The 20007-nt window shown below is 42.7% G+C and overlaps 1 pseudogene; it reads right to left on the bottom strand.

The window, feature by feature from the left end:
* The window catches only part of LOC124788972, a 181894-nt pseudogene that overhangs the window by 36361 nt on the left and 125526 nt on the right, over positions 1–20007 (bottom strand).

Raw genomic sequence — 20007 nt, 5'->3', positions numbered from 1 at the left:
AAAATCAAGGAAATATTGTGACACGTTCAAGGTTATCTAGGACTGACAGTGCGACAGATTTATAATATCCCCTGCGAGTGTGGAATCATTGACGTAGGGCTGTATATATGGATTGTCACCAGTCGCTGTGTCAAAAATCACAGTCACCTAAAGTGTGGAAAATTAATTATCAGCTGTGGATGGTCACAATCTGTCAAATAAACAAAACTTGTGTTTGAACAACCCAGTCTAACTTTCTCGACTCTGTGATTAGAGAAGCAGTACAAATTAGATTATGTGATAAAAGCTTCAATAGAGAAGCAAAAAGAGAGGACAGTGGAGGAGGTTTCTTAGTATACTGTAGGATGCAAGTGGTGGCAATGCTAACGACGCTGGATAAAGAGTGTAAACATGATTTATGGACGTGGAGTCAGCCATATCAGTTCAAATGGTTCTGAGCACTATGGGACTTAACTTCTGAGGTCATCAGTCCCCTAGAACTTAGAACTACTTAAAACTAACTAACGTAAGGACATCACACACATCCATGCCCGAGGCAGGATTCGAATCTGCGACCGTAGCGGTCGCGCGGTTCCAGACTGTGGCGCCTAGAACCGCTCGGCCACCCCGGCTGGCGCCACATCAGTACCCACAATTTCCAAGTTGTCATCGTAATGTGATCCAGCAAATCTAATTTCACCATTGGGACATAAAAGTGAGAGACTCTACAGTTTCACAATGACGACGATGGATCCAGTCCTCAAAAACTTCGGATTTTATCTGAATTTGATGTGGCAAGTTTACCAAGATTTTTTATTCATGGACTCTGTCGCGAAAGGTTTCGTAGCCATAAAATATTTCGTGTTGAATTGTTTTTATCTTTTTTGGGGAAAATGTTTCTATGCCTTATGGGTGAGGAGATGGGTTTTTATCACTTTCATGACTGCCTCCCACCCACTGCTGCCGCTCCACAGCTACATTATTTGCCCTTACGGAGGCACTAACAGCAATGGTTTAGACCAGCTTGCTATGAACTTAGAATGAATCACACACTAAGCATGAGAATGCTGAAATCATTCGACTGATTTCAGGCTGTGCAGCTCTGCTGTATGCAAGGAGGGCTCCACTGAACCAGTCGTCCTTGTCCTAAGGAGGCACTAACATCTTTTCCAATCCTAGCACTGTCTCACGAAAATTTCGAGACGTCCGTGGTATGCGACAGGTGCAGTTCTAGTACAAATTCTGGAATGTGCTGGACAGGTGATAGCTTAGGCTTCTAGGGCACTCTCTAAGTCTGCGACGAACTACTCTACAACCAAAAAAGAGAGTTTGCAGTCACATGGGCCACGAAAAAGTTCCAGTCGTATTTATTTCCCACTCACCATTGTGAAGCACCACCATTTTCTATGCTGGCTGAGTAGCCTATCAGACAAGTCAGGTCGAATTGTGAAAAGGTAACTAAGGTATAAAGAGTTCGACGTCAGAGTAGTGTACAAAGGTGAACGTAAATGCAAAAATACTGACAACCTTTTAGGAACACAGCAACGAGGACGAAATCTCATCTATTGCTACATTAGATGAACTTTGCTGCTGAACAGAAGGAAGATCCAGTATTGCTGAAAGCTGTACAAGTCTTGAAAAAGGAGGAACCGACCGAAAGTGAATATCAATTAATAAAGTGAACATTGTATTACATGAGCTATGATGCAACAGGGCAAAAGCGGTTCCTTGTCTCCTGAAGTAACTCCACGATGCTCCTCCATCAGGTCACCTGGGATACGTGAAGACTCAAGACCAAGTCAGACACAGGCATCACTAGCTATGTCTCTACCGATCCGCTACACACTATGTCAGCCACTGTAAAGAATACTAGCAACAGAAGTACGTGCCGCAATCCTCTCCTGCGCATCTGGTACTAATTCCGCCTGCAGCAGCAACATTCCATCAAAGTGAAATCTACCCCTTGGGGAGCTTCCCGAAGCCGATGGATAACCATCTGCACTTACTATTTCACTCGCTACGGTGTCATCAATGTTGTTCCGGCTGCTGAAGCTCAAAAAATCGCAAAGTTCCTTGTAGAAGACAACGTTTTTAAGCACAGAGCACCCCATGTGATGATCTCGTATCGTGCAAGAGTTTTCTGGTCGAGACCGGTATCAGAGGTAATTTCATACTGCGGCTCATTAACATGACGACATCCGTCTACCACACACAGATGAATGACCTCAAAGAAAGCTTTAATAATTGATGTACGTTGATGTCAAACAGAGAGACATTTCGTGATATTCGCTTGTAACACATCGAAGCAAGGCACTGTAGGATTCACACTGTTCACTCTGATCCTCGTTTGCGAATTTCCGTTTCAACAAGATGATACTGCGCGAAATACCTCATCATCAAGACCGGGGAAACATGACAGATCGCTCCCTTACGGTCCCTTGATGTCCAGGAGAAAGACCGAGAGCGCTATAACGCCAAGAACCACCCAGTGAGATAGATCCCAAGAGATTTGGTACGGATTTTTACATCTGTGCAGAAAGTGGAACTCTTGAAAAAGTTTCTAAAGCGCTTCTTTGGGTTGTATCTTTATGTTCGTTGCTTGACGGACGAGCGCTATAAAGCGTAAGAACGCTTGCTACAGTCCAGAGACACAGGATGACGATGGGAGGTTTAAGGAAACTGAAGGGCCAATCAACGATAGCGAAGCTTCGGCTGTAGAGGCTGCCTTCGATGCTCATCAAAATGAAGAGAATGTAAATGCGAGGATCCACCAGCCCCGCCATACAGAGGACAACTGACAAGATCTGGCAACCAGGATGCTGCTGCAGTCAGTTCGCATGAGAAACGGAGACCCATTGTTTCTCCAGGACAGGCAGCAATGCCGCGAGCTGTGGCGCATGCAGTGTAGTGGAATGCTTGTTTACCTTCATTGTGTGCTGCGGGCCACTTGTTCAAACCGGACCAACAGCAGTTATACGTTATTTATGCAATTATTCGTTATTTGGTATTTATTATTTCTGTAAAGTTCTTGAAATATTTTGTTTGTAATGTTTGCATATTCTGGAATATTCGATGTTTGTGTAACTACCAGCGTTCTGAAATATTCGATGCTTTTATCAATAGGTTTCACTCCCTGGTCAAGAGGGCAGTTCTGTTGTGGACGTACGTTGGGGTCAGTAATGATCCCTGATTTCGGATTTGGACTGGGTTCTGGTATCATCACCACACTACCCTTCGTGAAAGAATTAAAGAAACTGCTGAAAGCAGTAAACAGCCCGTTTAAAAATAGTTCAAATGGCTCTGGGCACTTGGGACTTAACATCTTAGGTCATCAGTCCCCTACAACTTAGAACTACTTAAACCTAACTAACCTAAGGACATCACAGACATCCATACCCGAGGCAGGATTCGAACCTGTGACCGTAGCAGTCCCGCGGTTCCGGACTGCAGCACCTAGAATCGCACTGCCACCGCGGCCGGCAGCCCGTTTAACACAGAATATGGCCTTACAGTAAATCAAAAGACCTTAACCTGAGAAAGAAATTCCAGAGAAAGTACGTCTACGGCAGAGCACTGTTAAGTTGTAGAATGATACTAATAAGAAACGAGGATCTTCGAAGCATCAGAGAGGAAGGGACAGGGTGAGAGGATATGTAGTGGAACATCAAGATATAATGTTTATGATCATAGAAGAAAAAAAATTGTTGGGGAAGACAGAGATTGTAATTTATAAAAGAATAGAGGAACTTCGGTTCAAGTGCTCTGAGACGAAGAGCATTAGAATATCCGGCTAACGACGCACAGGGCAATCAGGACATGACTGTTGAATGAAACGAAATCCAACTCTTCGAGAAGACAGACTTGGAGCCGTCACTAAGTGGTGGTAACTGTTCTGCGCAGTGAAGGACATCTTATATGAAAAACAAGTTATTCACACGTGTCAACTTGAAAACAGAGGCCACTGAAGCCAAGCCGCGTGCGTATTGCGAGTGGCAGGATGGGTTTCAGAGTAGGAAATAGAAAATGGTTCAAATGGCTCTGAGCTCTATGGGACTCACCTTCTGAGGTCATTAGTCCCCTAGAACTTAGAACTAGTTAAACCTAACTAACCTAAGGACATCACACACATCCATGCCCGAGGCAGGATTCGAACCTGCGACCGTAGCGGTCTCGTTGTTCCAGACTACAGCGCCCAGAACCGCACGGCCACTTCGGCCGGCTAGGAAATAGACAAAAAAGAAAAGATTAGCACACTTTCCTAATAATCCGGAGACACAGGTTCCAGCCCCGGGTCTGACACAAATTTTAATTTGTTGCATTTCGCTTTTTCAGACATACTTTTCTTTCTATTCCCAGTCTGCATTTTATATCCTGCCTGCTTCGACCAAAATCAGTTACTTTGCCGTTCAGATACCGATATTCCTCTACTGCTTTTGGTGTCTGATTTAATTTGAATGCTTGCGATTAACCGGCCGGGGTGGCCGAGTGGTTCTAGGCGCTTCACTCTGGAACCGCGCGACCGCTACGATCGCAGGTTCGAATCCTGCCTCGGGCATGGAAGTGCGTGATGCCCTAGAGTAGTTAGGTTTCAATAGTTCTATGTTCTAGGGGACTGATGACCTCAGATGTTAAGTCCCATGGTGCTCAGAGCCATTTGAACCATTTTGATCTTTCGATTACCCTGACATTTGTTGGTGTTTATCATTTAACCATTCTTCAATGCACTGCCCATTTTCTTCAACTGCTCTCTTAAATCCTATGCCATCTATGAGGGAATTACAATTTCATCTGTAATCCTCGAAAGGTTTAATTTCTTCTCCCTGAATTTTTAATTCCCGCTCCAGATTTCTACTTGGTTTCGTCTATGGACTGTTCAGCCTACAGGCAGAGTATCAATGGGATTAGCTAGAGCCATGAGTCACTTCGTTGTCAACTAAGTGTTTTATTCCAACTACTTTCATAGCTTCAAAGAACTTATTCACGTCAACACTGTCAAAAGCTTATATCAGTTTGGAAACCCATAAAAATCAGAAAATGTCTACATTTACATTTATATGCCTAGGTAAGTGCTGTGCACCGTTACCGACATTGTTTAGTGGAAGGTACGTGCTGGGCCAAAGCATGTTTGTTTACCGATAATGTGACGCGCAACACAGTAAAAAAAAAAAGCACTATGGGACATAACATCTGAGGTCATCAGTCCCCTAGACTTAGAACTACTTAAACCTAACTAACCTAAGGACACCACACACATCCATGCCCGAGACAGGATTGGAACCTGCGACCGTAGCAGCAGCGCGGTTCCGGACTGAAGCGCCTAGAACCGATCGGGCACAGCAGCCGGCGCAACACAGTAACTTACAAAAAAATAATAATGATTTTTAATGTCCAATCGACAACGAGGTCATTACAGGCAGAGCAGAAGATCAGATGAAGGAAGATTGGAGAGGGAAAATGGCCGTGCCCTTTCAAAGGTCTAGTGGATATCGTGGAGAACCTAAATCTGTATGGCAGCACAGGAATTTGGACCTCGTCCTCCTGAATGTGAGTATAGTGTGCAAACTACTGTGTCGCTGTTCGGTATTAAGGGAAGACTGCACTGAACGTAACTGGACAGCGGCAAAGCGGTGTGTCGCGATGCGGCTTTATTTAGTACACCGCATTTGAACTGTAGCAGCGCGACAATACGCATAAAATTTTGCTTGTAAATCGTTCGGCAACCCCCGAGAAAAATGGACGGAAGCGACATGGATGTGACAGTAATTTCTTTGTTATTTGACGAAGAGGATTATAAATTTATTTATGGTAACGTGGTTGACCTTGGAAAGAATAGCAATGGGGGATTTTTTCATGGTCATATTTAGCAACATAAGTATAAGTAGATACCTTGAATATACCAGACCTAAAAGAATTACAGGGACGACCGTTCGACTGCTTCACGTGTTTGTTGGAGACGGAGCTATTCCATTAAAAACCTACTTGACGAGATCTTATCCAAGTACAAAATTAGATGAGCAATCCCAAAAGCCTTGCGCCTACAGACGTAACGAGGTAAAAGAGTTTCAGAAGGCGCTTTTGGAATATAGTGCTAGAACTTTAGGCTTCACTATCGCCAGATCTCAGTCCAGAGCACGTAGAGACTGCCTCTTGGGTCTTGCCCAGTTTTCCCAGACATAGTGTTGTTTGACAGTCAAGAGACCGAAGAGATACAATTACTAGACCTTCTTCGTATAGGAGAAAATTTCGTAAATAATGTTATTCAGATACGGGAAATATTCAAAGATTGTTTCACTTTCTCACAAGGTAATGTGGTCTGGCAAAACGACGTAGCAAATAGGGGAAACGTCGAAGAGAAAGTAAATAGTAAAAGAATGTAATAATATGAATGTCGTTATAAGGAATAAAGGCCTAATCATCCGTTTGTAATGTGTAGGTATTCGTACGCCATGTTCACTCCTATTTTCTTGGCAGTTTATGCCCAGATGTTATTTTCTTTCTGGTACCATTCATATAATAATAATAATTTTGAAGGTCATATAGCTCTGGATATCCGCTTACACATACAGTTAACTTTTCCTTCTCTACGACCACTTTGGTAAACAAACTTTCGTTTAGCACATCAAAAGAGCTGCGATTTGAGTGACTTGTTGTATGTATGGCGACACTTGCTATACTGCACTACCGACAGCGGAACCACGCGACACCGGACGGCGCGTTATAGCTGGCCAGTTGGTCAGCTTTACCTCGCAATGTTGCATCACTCAGTTGCACTGCAGCGGAATGCGTTCTGTCTCATCAAATCTCACGTAAACAATATTTGGTCTTGGTGTCCCGTGCCGCTCTGCTGCAGTTCAGTTCAGCTCAGTGCAGTTTCATCTTTAGCATTACAGACCTACATACAATACACTTTTCGGCATACAGTCGCGAGAGGTTTGTAGTCATGTCCCTTAGATGAGCACTTTTTTTTCCTGCAATGATATACTGTGGTGCTGAAGACTGAAAGTGCTATTTTACTATAACAGTAAAACAAGAGGTGGCGTGAGGTAAGCACCTTGGTGGCCTTCTCTAGCGATTTCCGCATGCGCTCATCCCCCGCCTTCTCCACGTGGGCGTCGTAGTATTCGGACGCCATCAGGACGGGCATGAAGGCGATCGTCAACAGTCCTAGTCTCCACTCGTAGTACAGGCACAGTCCAACAGAGAGCACCAGCGTCGCAAGCGCCTGCACCACTGAGTTGATTGGCTGGCCTGTAGCCTGCAAAACAGAATGTATTTGCTTGCTTATTCAACTGCGTAAAAGCAAATATATATTTATCATTCAACACGAAATTAGGCAAGAAGGCGAAACATGAAAATTCTGGTGTTTCTTATTACTCTATGACTGTCTCTGTTTTGACTGTTGATTAATGAAAGTCACCAAATGTGCACTCCTAATCGATGTTAACACAGTCGCAATGGGATTCATGTAGCACCCTGAGCAATATCCTTTTACAGCTTCGGCTTTGGTCAAAAAATATTTTGATGCGTGCTGACGGTACCAACGAACCAATTGCATCAAACTGACACTATTAAGTTAATATGTGGATACCTAGCAATAGTAAACGAGGAATGACGACAAATTCATTTATGAGAAGATCCAGTCAATATAATGAACTTTGTTGTTTATCAGATCATAATTATTCACAGCCAACAGATTTAAGAAGTTTTTCACTGGTGATTAGTTCAAACGTTCTGTGGTCCATAGCATGCCATCGCTTAACACCTCATAGAATAGTAAATGTTCCTCGTGTTTTCCTTAAATGCTATATCAACTATGACATCAAGTGTGATACCATTTCACTGGCTTTCTCCAGTTGTTAATGGAAGGACAGGTTTCCATTAGACGTTGATAGTGGTTGAGTAGGATCCACCCATTGAGCCACACAGATTTGGAGACATGCAAGTTAAATACACTACTGGCCATTAAAATAGCTACACCACGAAGATGACGTGCTACAGACGCGAAATTTAATCGACAGGAAGAAGATGCTGTGATATGCAAATGATTAGCTTTTCAGAGCACTCACACAAGGTTGGCGCCTGTTGCGACACCTACAACGTGCTGACATGAGGAAAGCTTCCAACCGATTACTCATACACAAACAGCAGTTGACCGGCGTTGCCTGGTGAAACGTTGTTGTGATGCCTCGTGTAAGGAGCAGAAATGCATACCATCACGTTTCCGACTTTGATAAAGGTCGAATTGTAGCCTATCGCGATTGCGGTTTATCGTTTCGCGACATTGCTGCTCGCGTTGGTCGAGATCCAATGATTGTTAGCAGAATATGGAATCGAGGGGTTCAGGAGGGTAACACGGAACACCGTGCTGGATCCCAACGGCCTCGTATCACTAGCAGTCGAGATGACAGGCATCTTATCCACATGGCTGTAACGGATCGTACAGCTACGTCTCGATCCCTGAGTCAGCAGTTGGGGACGTTTGCAAGATAACAACCATCTGCACCAACAGTTCGACGACGTTTGCAGCAGCATGAACTGTCAGCTCGGAGACCATGGCTGCGGTTACCCTTGACGCTGCATCACAGAGAGGAGGGCCTGCGATGGTGTGCTCGACGACGAACTTGGGTGCACGAATGGCAAAACGTCATTTTTTTTTATGAATCCAGGTTCTGTTTACAGCATCATGATGGTCGCATCCGTGTTTGGCGACATCGCGGTGACCGTACATTGGCACCGTGTATTCGTCATCGCCATACTGGCCTATCACCCGCCGTGATGCTATGGTGTGCCATTGGTTACACGTTTTGGTCACCTCTTGTTCGCAGTGACGGCTCTTTAAACAGTGGACGTTACATTTCAGATGTTTTACAACCCGTGGCTCTACCCTTCATTCGATCCCTGCGAAACCCTACATTTCAGTAGAATAATGCACGACCGCATGTTGCAGGTCTTGTACCGGCCTTACTGGATACAGAAAATTTTCTACTGCTGTCCTGGCCAGCACATTCTCCAGATCTCTCACCAATTGAAAACGTCTGGTCAATGGTAGCCGAGCAAGTGGCTCCTCACAATACGCCAGTCACTACTCTTGATAAACAGTGGTATCGTGTTGAAGCTGCATGGGCAGCTGTACCTGTGCACGCCATCCAAGCTCTGTTTGACTCAATGCTCAGGCGTATCAATGCCGTTATTACGGCCAGAGGTGGTTGTTCTGGGTACTGATTTCTCAGGATCTATGCACACTAATTGCGTGAAAATGTAATCACATGTCAGTTCTAGTATAATATATTTGTCCAATGAAGACCCGTTTATCATCTGCATTTCTTCTTGGTGTATCAGTTTTAATGCCAGTAGTGTATCTCTTCTGTGTTATCTTGTTCGCTAATCATTTCCGCTCCTGTCCAGCATTCCTATGACGACAGTTGAGAGGCCACTCTGTAGCCCACCTCGTCCTACTGTCGTGTACGAAGTTGTACACAACCTGAAAAAATGCTACAAAATCGTTTTGGAATGACTGGATCATTTTTAACACTTGTGTGCTAATTTCAACAAATATCTCAGTCATTCATCAGGAAGTCTAACATTGTTCGAGTTGGGCAATCTACCAGCGTGTTAGTAAATTATGGGTTTTAGAAAAATACTGAAGAAAGATTGGAAAAATCTTATTGACACTCTTGGGCAGAAAGAAAGATACAGTAAGAATGGGGCTGTTCATTATGAGTTCAAGAAATGACGCATGACACACAAATTTGGTCCATATTTACGTGGTAAGTATTCTCCCCCCCCCCCCTTCCACCTCCACTGAACCATAGACCTTGCCGTTGGTGGGGAGGCTTGCGTGCGTCAACGATACAGATAGCCGTATCGTGGGTGCAACCACAACGGAGGGGTATCTGTTGAGAGGCCAGACAAACGTATGGTTTCTCAAGAGGGGCAGCAGTCTTTTCAGTAGTTGCAGGGGCAACAGTCTGGATGATTGACTGATCTGGCCCTGTAACACTAACCAAAACGGCCTTGCTGTTTTGGTACTGCGAACGGCTGAAAGCAAGGGGATACTACAGCCGTAATTTTTCCCGAGGGCATGCAGCTTTACTGTATGATTAAATGATGATGGCGTCCTCTTGGGTAAAATATTCCGGAGGTAAAATAGTCCCCCATTCGGATCTCCGGGCGGGGACTACTCAAGAGGACATCGTTATCAGGAGAAAGAGAACTGGCATTCTGCGGATCGAAGCGTGGAATGTCAGATCCCTTAATTGGGCAGGTAGGTAAGAAAATTTAAAAAGGGAAATGGATAGGTTAAAGATAAATATAGTGGGAATTAGTGAAGTTCGGTGGCAGGAGGAACAAGACTTTTGGTCAGGTGAATACGGGGTTATAAATACAAAATCAAATAGGGGTAATGCAGGAGTAGATTTAATAATGAATAAAAAAATGGGAGTGCGGGTAAGCTACTACAAGCAGTATAGTGAACGCATTATTGTGGCCAAGATAGACACGAAGCTCATGCCTACCACAGTAGTACAAGTTTATATGCCAACTAGCTCTGCAGATGACGAAGAAATTGACGAAATGTATGATGAGATAAAAGAAATTATTCAGGTAGTGAAGGGAGATGAAAATTTAATAGTCATGGGTGACTGGAATTCGACAGTAGGAAAAGGAAGAGAAGGAAACGTAGTAGGTGAATATGGATTGGGGCTAAGAAATGAAAGAGGAAGCCGTCTGGTAGAATTTTGCACAGAGCATAACTTAATCATAGCTAACACTTGGTTCAAGAATCATGAAAGACGGTTGTATTCGTGGAAGAACCCTGGAGATACTAAAAGCTTTCAGACAGATTATATAATGGTAAGACAGAGATTTAGGAACCAGATTTTAAATTGTAAGACATGTCCAGAGGCAGATGTGGACTCTGACCACAATCTATTGGTTATGAACTGTAGATTAAAACTGAAGAAACTGAGAAAAGGTGGGAATTTAAGGAGATGGGACCTGGAAAAAACTGACTAAACCAGAGGTTGTACAGAGTTTCAGGGAGAACATAAGGGAACAATTGACAGGAAGGGGGGAAAGAAATACAGTAGAAGAAGTATGGGTAGCTCTGAGGAATGAAATAGTGAAGGCAGCAGAGGATCAAGTAGGTAAAAAGACAAGGGCTAGTAGAAATCCTTGGGTAACAGAAGAGATACTGAATTTATTTGATGAAAGGAGAAAATACAAAAATGCCTTTGGAGAAAAGAGAACCACTTGCATGAATATCAAGAGCTCAGATGGAAACCCAGTTCTAAGCAAAGAAGGGAAAGCAGAAACGTGGAAGGAGTATATAGAGGGTCTATACAGGGGCGATGTTCTTGAGGACAGTATTATGGAAATGGAAGAGGAGGCAGACGAAGATGAAATGGAGATATGATACTGCGTGAAGAGTTTGACAGAACACTGAAAGACCAAAGTCGAAACAAGGCCCCGGGAGTAGCCAAAATTCCATTAGAACTACTGACAGCCTTGGAAGAGCCAGTCCTGACAAAACCCTAGCATCTGGTGAGCAAGATGTATGAGACAGACAAAATTCCCTCAGAATTCAAGAAGAATATAATAATTCCAATCCCAAAGAAAGCAGGTGTTGACAGATTTGAAAAGTACAGAACTATCAGTTTCATTAGTCACAGCTGCAAAATACTAACGCGAATTCATTACAGACGAATGGAAAAACTGGTAGAAGCCGACCTCGGGAAATATCAGTTTGGATTCCGTAGAAATGTTGGAACACGTGAGGCAATACTGACCCTACGACTTATCTCAGAAAATAGATTAAGGAAAGGCAAACCTGCGTTTCTAGCAATTTTAGACTTAGAGGAAGCTTTCGACAATGTTGACTGGAATACTCTCTTTCAAATTCTAAAGATGGCAGGGGTAAAACACAGGGAGCGAAAGGCTATTTACAAATTGTACAGGAACCAGATGGCAGTTAGAAGAGTCGAGGGACATGAAAGGGAAGCAGTGGTTGGGAAGGGAGTGAGACAGGGTTGTATCCTCTCCCCGATGCTATTCAATCTGTATATTGAGCAAGCAGTAAAGGAAACGAAAGGAAAGTTCGGAGTAGGTATTAAAATCATGGAGAAGAAATAAAAACTTTGAGGTTCGCCTATGACATTGTAATTCTGTCAGAGACAGCAAAGGACTTGGAAGAGCAGTTGAACGGAATGGACAGTGCCTTGAATGGAGGGTATAAGATGAACCTCAAACATGGTTGTCGAAGTAGAGACGATATAAAATGGAGACTGGCAATGGCAAAGAAAGCGTTTCTGAAGAAGAGAAATTTGTTAATATCGAGTATTGATTTAAGTGTCAGGAAGTCGTTTCTGAAAGTATATGTGTGGAGTGTAGCCATGTATGGAAGTGAAACATGGACGATAAATGATTTAGACAAGAAGAGAATAGAAACTTTCGAAATGTGGTGCTACAGAAGAATGCTGAAGATTAGATGGGTAGATCACATAACTAATGAGGAGGTATTGAATAGAACTGGGGAGAAGAGGAGCTCGTGGCACAACTTGACTAGAAGAAGGAATCGGTTGGTAGGACATGTTATGAGACATCGAGGGATCGCCAATTTAGTATTGGAGGGCAGCGTGGAGGGTAAAAATCACAGAGGGAGACCAAGAGATGAATACACTAAGCAGATTCAGAAGGATGTAGGCTGCAGTAGGTACTGGAAGGTGAAGGAGCTTGCACAGGATAGATTAGCATGGAGAGCTGCATCAAACCAGTCTCAGGACTGAAGACCACAACTACAAAAACAACAACAGAAAAATCGTGGAGGAAGATTGGAAAAATCTTATTGACACTGTTGGGCAGAAAAAAAGAAACAGAAAGAGTGGGGCTGTTCATTATGAGTTCAAGGAATGACGCCTGACACACAAGTTTAGTCCATATTTACGTAGTAAGGATGAAATCTTCAGCTGATTTATATCTCTTCTTTTATTTATAAATGCAGCAGAAGGCGTCATTCCTATTTATAAATATGTAACAAAAGCTGTTGTACCAAGACAGAAAGAAAGCAGGCTACTTGCACAGTGGGTGCCAGGTGAGGCAGCTTGGGCTAATGCCAACCAGAGAGCTGAAATGTACGAGACACTTTCTGCGCCGCATGTTGGTGAAGCACTGCCCTGACAGATTCGAGACGAGCACCCTGCAGTCTTCCTCAGATAGATTTAAGGCAGGTACTAGGTAAAAAATTATTTTTTCGTTACTTATAGTGTATGTCAGGATTGTGGTGAAGCGCCCATTATTTTCTCAATGGTCATATTCATTGTGACATTCTGCATTTAAGCATGACACTGCACGAAATTCTAAAAGGTTGCAATGAAAGATAGGCATCGCTATGATTTTGCATTTGCAGCAAAAATGGTTCAAATGGCTCTCAGCAATATGGGACTTAACATCTGAGGTCATCAGTTCCCTACAACTTAGAACTACTTAAACCTAACTAACCTAAGGACATCACACACATCAATGCCGAGGCAGAATTCGAACCGTAGCGGTCGCACGGTTCCAGACTGAAGCGCCTAGAACCGCTCGGCCACCTCGGCCGGCGCATTTGTATTATATGACATCATAAGTTACTGTGTATGAAATTTAGCTAACATACTGAATTTTACTTTAGACTTGGGAGGAGGTCTCCAATCTCAAGGAAATGGAAGCTATGCAATGTACTGAGATGCGATCGCATACCCCAGCTACAAAGCCACAATAAAATATTCGTAACATCCGTAATGTCCCGTACACAGTGTGAGATATCGGAACGTGATTTTGGCAAATAATACCACGCAAAGAGTAAGTATTTTGCCATATGGTTAATATGCAGAACTTCATTATCCACATTGTGTTTCAAGTAATTGTAGATTTCTGAATGAAACAGTGTAATTGCTAAAGGGCTATCTGCAGTTGCTGAAACAAGAATTGCTGTGGGTATAGCAGCAACCTAAGTGAAGAAATTACATGTTTCTTTTTATAACGTGGATATGCGTTAGGATTCAGTGACATTTGCATCTACACTAGCATGTTAGTGAGGTGACATTGTGTAAACTCTGCTGTGTTCTAGCAGGAGAAGCAAATTTTAATATGGCTACAAAAAGTGTAGACGAGTGTGACTAAGACTGCAGGGCTAACGAAGCGTGCCTCACCTTCTACTCGTAACGGCTCTGCTGCAGCTTGACTGGCAGACTAACCAACGTTCCTTGTGAATACCCGTGGACGCATAGAGCTGAGCGGGATAGCGTAAGTTTTCTGTAGTCTTGGGGATAAGAAGTGACTTGGAACTTACGCGATAGTTAGTGATACTGTGTTGAGCGTTCTTTAGGTCTTCGTTACAAGGTCGACATTCACACACAGAAATACGAGGACATGATAAAAAAATCTCGACGTGGCGGAAATGAATGAGATTTCTTAGGTAAAACATTTACTTTTTTTTCAACATACTCCTTTTCTAGATATATGTCCCTCGTTCAACTTTTTCCGTTTGGAACTTTCGATCTCTGGAGTGTTATACTGTAAAGCATGTTAGATAGCCATCTAAGGCAGTCATAAACTTCTCATTGAAATCTAATCGTCTTCGAAAGACAAATTTTCTTAGATATGTCATACTTCCTGTCCCAGAGTATTTCCATTGCCGAAGCACTTTATGAGAACGTATACTGTTTTTTCGTTTGCAATTCTAGCGTCTTCTTGCTTATTTTATCGTCAGGTTAGCCCAGAAGACTAATTTCATGTTCCCTTTTGCTAATAATCAACAAAAATATTTGAGTTCATCTTGTAAAGTACTGTTGATAATCTCTCCAGACGAAGAAATTAGTTTCACCCTGCTTAGTTTAGTGGCCCGTCGGCCATCATATCTTCCCCTCTCCGCTGCTTTCATTGTGATTTAGTTTGTTATAAGAATACAGTGTATGTTCTTTCGGACACGTCTGAAGGAACAGACACCAATGATGACCTGCAGCGGTGTAGAACGAAATTAGAATTATATTAATACCTTCAGCTGCTGACGTGCATGGATCTATACCAACGGGGACACGTGAAAATGTGTGTCCCGACCGGGACTCGAACCCGGGATCTCCTGCTTATATCGCAGACATTCTATCCATCTGAGCCACCGAAGGCACAGAGGAGTGTGCGACTGCAATGACTATCTCGCGCACACCACCCGCGAGACCCACATTCTCACCTTATATGTCCACACACTACAATCGTAGTGTCCCACACCAAAACTCTCATTATTCGTGGAAGACATTCTTACCAAGTCCCGTAAGAGTCTGGGGAACATGTGTGCATCCACACAGAAGAAGGAGGTCATGGTCGGTATTGCCAGAACTGTATAATTATATGGATATGGTGTCTGTTCTTTCGGACAGTTCTGAAACAACAGACACCATTGATGACCTGCGTCTGCCTGGTTAGCAGGAGTTCCCGGGTTCGAGTCCCCGTCGGGGCACATATTTTCACCTGTCCTCGTTGATATATATCAACGCCCGTCAGGAGCTGAAGGTATTAATATCATTCTAATTTCATTTAGTTTCTGATGTAAGGCTTTGTGCCCCAAGCACGCCAAAAAATTAAAGGAAAACGTGGGATTGTTCTTAACACGCTCTAGACTTATTGAGAATTTTTTTTCTCAGTTGCTCATGGCTATCGTTCAACAAAGGCAATATTTTCTCGTAATTACTTCCTCATAAATGTTTCGCATCCTTCCCTGTGAAATGCGTACATTACCATGTGTTTCATACGCCGTTAACCATCGATTGTTCTGTACGGATGTTATCTTTTTCAAGAATAGTACGAACAAGTTTGAATTCTGCTGGCTACTTGTTAACTATGGAAAGTCAAGATACCTCATAAATCTTCACCAATTCTGAATGCACTTCCTTAGGTGATAAATGATCCTAAGCAAACGATGAATCACGTATGGTACACTGGTTTATCATTAGAATGTAATCCATACAAATTAACTACTGGAAAAATCACATAAACGCAAGTATTGAAAATATTACGCCAAACTTTTATTTACGTTACTACCTGACATGAATCAACACAATAAGAAAAAAATTTTGAGACAGGACTGTTGGCCACTACTCACTCAGAGGGTGAAATTCTGATACCGCCGTTAGACACTATAAAAATCCACGAAACTGTTCTAGCTTTCGGACAAAATGATACTTTCCTCAGCCAGGAAAGAAATCTACCTGTAGTGAAAACTAGGCAGTCTCCCCTTTAGACACATAAAAAAAATATTGGTGTAAATGCTGTCCTTGTGCCAAGTGGTGAATTTTTCTCACTGTCCAGGCAATTTAATGTATAATACGGGATGGGTCCGTGTCGATAGCATGAACTTTGGAAAAAGCGGGAGTAACCCCGAAGAAGGAAGAAGAACAGGCCTGTATTTGGTAGAAATGTACAGAATTACCGCTGCTAGTTGTGATTACATGTGGATACGGAAGACGAAGAAAGAAGTGCTCGAATTATAAAGATTCTAAGACAGTGATGTAGTCTTTCGCACCTCCTGTTCAGTGTATACATCGAGGAACGAATGGTGGAAATGAACGAAAGGTTCAAGAGTGAGATTTAAGTGCAAGGTGAAAGGATATCCATTTAATGGAATGAATAATCTAATGAGTGCAGAATAAGGATCGAGAGTAAATCGAAGAAAGACGAAAGTAATGACAAGTAGCAGAAATGAGAAGAGCGAGAATCTTAACATAGCAAAACGGTGATCATGAAGTAGATGAAGTTAAGGTATTCTGCAAACTAGGTAACAACTTAACCCATGGGAGACGGAACAGGGAGGACATAAAAAGCAAACTAATACTGCTAAAAAGGGCATTCCTGGCCAAGAAAAGAATTAAATATAGACCTCAATTTGATGAAGAATTATCTGATAGCGTAAGCCTGCAGCACAGCATTATATGGCAGTGAAACGTGGATTGTGAGATAATCGGAGCATCTGAGATGTGGTGCTACAGAAGAATGTTGAAAATTAGGTGTCTGACAAGGTAAAGAATGAGGAGGTTCTCTGCAGTATCGGTGAGGAAAGGACTATACGGAAAACACTGGGTGGAAGAAGGGACAGCGTGATGTTCCTTCAAGAATCTGTAGAGGATAAAAACTGTAAGGGAAGACAAAGGATAGAATACATCCAGTAGCAAGCGCTACTCTGAGATGTAAATGTTGACACAGGAGCGAAATCGTGGTGGGCCACATCAAAAAAAAAAAAAAAATTATAGTTACATGGTGCAAACTGAGTAATGATCTTTGAAACAGCAGCGTACCCCTCGCACGGCTGAAGTATCCGTGGATAGCCTGGTACAGAGGGCGCCAGTGCTGTTGTTCTTGTCGTCGAACCACGCCATCTCCTGGCGCAGCATCGCCGAAAATGTGAGCTTGCGCAGCCGCATAGTCAGCCTGTCCCCGGCGACGTCGAATGTGTATATCTGCAACAAGTACGACACGGTGGTGGCTGTGATGGAGGCTTTCCCAGGGCATCATGTAAGTTTTGCGATACGGTCCGAACAGTAACAAGAGTTTCAGAAATGTCATTTCACACCTGAACTGTTACTCACAATGGCAGTTTCATTAGCAGTGTGCCATTTTCAAGTTTTAACTCAAATGAAGTGCGTAGATATACGTCTTTATTCATAAGAGGACGTCGTTCTCGTGGCCAAATTTCACTAAAGTTCAGATGAAGAGAATTACACGAATATGGTAAGAAGAGTATTGGTCCTAGTTACTAATGGAGGATTGCAACGTGCAAAACAAATATTACCAGTAGCGTACTGTTTCAAGTACATGTATATACTTATTCACAGAAACTGCTTTGCGTAAATAAATTTAGTTAAAGCAGTGTCATTCAGCTGTATGGGGTGAAGATTTCAAAGACCTGTTTCGTCTCTAATTTAACAGTTAAAACAGTTACTAGCTCTTTAATACAGAATAATTTACAAACTGACAGAAATATATCGAATCGCAAAGTAGCACACTAGGTTGCTAAGTCTCATAAGCTTGTAGTTTAAAGACCAGGAACATAATTTTATTCTGAATGTTATTCTGAATGTTACAGGAAACGAAGTCAGTTTTCCGTACCATCAGAAACAGCTATAACAGAAAGCAAACGTCCTTGAAACGCATCTTGTGATTGGGCTACTCTCTCTCTCTCTCTCTCTCTCTCTCTCTCTCTCTCTTATTTCTGTTAAATGCACAGAAACAGATCGGAGTATTACAAAAACGTTTATTACTTGAAAAGTTACAAGCTAGACAAGTTATCTCTGACTACCCTGTTCATTACGGTTCCTTTCGTTACGCTAGCTACTCCACTTGTGCAGTATCAGTGTATAATTTGGGACATACCTGTAAGAAAGAGCTTATGCTCATAACGACAGCCATGATGATGAACACGGCGCAGTACCAGTACGTCTGACTGCGGAGAACAACTGGATCCGGCTGAGAAAGGACCTGAAAATAGGGAAATGAGTCGCAAAAGCCACTGAAGAATATTTACTGCAAAATGTATCCCCTTCTCAAGTACTAATTTTATTCATGACTTAATAATTAGCCTTCAGGAACTGTGCTGTACTTGATATCACAAACATCACAAACATTTTAAGTTTTATGGTGAGCACTATAAAATTACAAGCGCGTTTGATTTAAGCAGTGCACTAATTCTCCTTTTATGATTTCAGCTGGTCGATGGTACAGTACTCAGAGAATAAACAAAAACGCACTTATCATAGAAGTACTCCTAGTAGTAGCCTATTTCTCGTAAATGTACAGAAACAGACCGGAGTATTGCAAAAAAGTTTATTACTTGAAAAGTTACAGGCTGGCATCTATTCGATGTGGTTGCAAACAGTACGTAGAGGTGGAACTCCTGAACGCATTTGAAAGCCATTACAAATGGAAGTAATGCGGACTATCTGTTAGGCGGCTTGTGCACAGTAGAGGGGCACGCCTGTCTTGATATACATTTAAATGCACAAAATAGTGAATTAAATTACTCCATTATGTAAAGGACTGGGTCAAGTGAAACGTCTACAGTTGCTGAACATGTAAGTTGAGTGGCGATAAATTCTCATTTATTGAAAAAATATATACCGCCGTTTTTCAGTGCATTTACGTGACAAAAAGATCACGCTTCTGATAACTCTGTCGGAATGATTGATTTTTCAATTGTTCTGTTGCCGTTGCATCAAAAAATGGTTAAAATGGCTCTGAGCACTATGGGACTTAACATCTGAGGTCATCAGTCCTCTAGAACTTAGAACAACTTAAACCTAACTAACCTAAGGACATCACACACATCCATGCCCGAGGAAGGATTCGAACCTGCGACCGTAGCGGTCGCGCGGTTCCAGAGTGAAGCGCCTAGAACCGCTCGGCCACACCGGCCGGCCGCCGTTGCATTACACAGCTTATACTAATACCTGTTCTATGAACACGTTGCCTCGTGGAACTCAGAACGTAATAAATCCGTTCTCGCAAGTACAGAAACGAATTACTTAATGTACTGAACCAGTAAAATATCATTACGGATAGAGCGTTAAACACTCGCAGTTACACAGTTTAGGTGACATTACTCGCAATTCTGAAGAGAGGGAGGTTATTCCATTTCCAGTACTGCCATTCCCAGAAAAAATTTATAACGATCAATGTATGCCAGAGGGTACATTCTTCCGTATGTCACAATGTCTACGTTCCATCGCTAGCAACCTTCACTTGGACTCCCAACGTAGGGTCTCAATGGAGTGAGCGTATTCAGTGTTAGTATTACGAAAGGGTCGTAGACAGTATGATATATGGAAATCTAGCCGGTCTGGAAGCATGCTTGGATAGTCGACGTTGTTTAGCCGACCGCTCGTGACAAGAGGGATGTCCGAATTCGAGTCCCGGTTAGAGATGGCGGTTATCGCTGAAACAACCGGTTTTCAGCTATTCGTTTTTTAATACCATTTTAACCTGAATATTAAAATCTCTCTAAAAAAC

The sequence above is a fragment of the Schistocerca piceifrons genome, chromosome 3 (assembly GCF_021461385.2).
Source record: "Schistocerca piceifrons isolate TAMUIC-IGC-003096 chromosome 3, iqSchPice1.1, whole genome shotgun sequence".
Classification (NCBI taxonomy): domain Eukaryota; kingdom Metazoa; phylum Arthropoda; class Insecta; order Orthoptera; family Acrididae; genus Schistocerca; species Schistocerca piceifrons.
Note: the sequence above shows the minus strand (reverse complement) of the source record. Positions and strands in the feature narration are given on the sequence as shown.